The sequence below is a fragment of the Carlito syrichta genome, unplaced genomic scaffold (assembly GCF_000164805.1).
Source record: "Carlito syrichta isolate Samal-C Ts95f unplaced genomic scaffold, Tarsius_syrichta-2.0.1 Scaffold311852, whole genome shotgun sequence".
Taxonomy (NCBI): Eukaryota; Metazoa; Chordata; class Mammalia; order Primates; family Tarsiidae; genus Carlito; species Carlito syrichta.
In genome coordinates, this window is record NW_007255948.1 from 791,144 (window position 1) to 792,539 (window position 1,396).

A 1,396-nucleotide genomic window follows, 5' to 3' on the forward strand; every position below is an offset into this window, starting at 1 on the left:
AACCCGCAGGCTCAGGCCATCCACGCACCTCAGCCTCCCAAAGGCGCGGGATTACAGGCTGAGCCACCGAGCCTGGCTTGGACACTAACATTTTTGAGCGCCTGTTGTGTGCCAAACATTTTCTTTCTTTCCAATTACTGATAACATATACTTTCTTTTATTACAAAGGCAATAATATGTTTTTTAAAGAAAATTACAACATGACAAACAAAAAACAAAGAAAATTTTTAACCAATACATTCCCATTGCCCAAAGTAGATGACTACTGACAAATTTATTAATCAAATCTTGTCTTTTTTTCCACTTAATGTAACATAAACATGTTACTGTGATGATAAAGATTGATGTACAGTATTTTTGATAGCTTCATATATCCCACTGTGTGGCTAAACCTTATATTATTTTAAAACCAGTCCTTTTTTATGGGACATTTAGGTAGTATCCAATTTCTTACTATTATATGTAACATTATGGTAAATTTCTTTGTTCCTGTTATAATCAACATTACAGTAAATATTCTTGTACACACACGTTTGCAAACATCCTAAATATTTGCTTAGGATAAATTCCTAGAAGTAGAATTGCTGAATCAATGGTTATGGTTTTTAATAAATGCTGCAAGATTGCCTTCTAAAAAGATATCAATTTATACTTTCATCAGCAGTGTCTGCTTACTACAGGCTTCTGTTACTGGGTAGTGTAATTTATTTTTAATTAAAATATAACTTACATACAGAAAAATGCACACATGACAAATATACAGCTTAACAGATTTTTTTAAATTGTGGTGGAATTTACATGAAACTTACCATTTTAACTACTTTTAAGTGTACAGTTCAGTGGCATTAAGTACATTCACATTGCTGTGCAACCATCACCACCTATCTTCAGAATTCTTTTCATCATGTAAAACTGAAACTCTGTACCTAGTAAACAATAACTCCCCACTGCTCAATTAATTTTTAAAGCATGAAGCCAGTTTCCAGGTTAATAAATAAAATATTAGCAACATCCCAGAAGCCCCCTTCAGTATCCCCTTCCAATAACTATTTTTAAACATAAGAGGGTGACTTCTAACTAGGGCCCTTTCTTTCTTCCTTCCTTTCTTTTTTCACTGAGATCACAGGAAACAATACTGGGGCTTTATTCTAACTATGCCAATTTGATAAAATAATAGTATCTTACTGTTATCTTCATTTCTTTAAATTATTTTAGTAGTCATAACTCTTTAAAATATGGTCATTTGCCTGAGCCCACGGATTTGAAAACAGCCGGGGCAACTTGGCGAGACCTCGTCTCTACAATAAGTCAAAAAATTAGCCAGGTGTTGTAGCATGCACTGTAGTTCCAGCTACTTGGACGGCGAGGCAGAAGGATCACCTGAGCCCAACAGGTC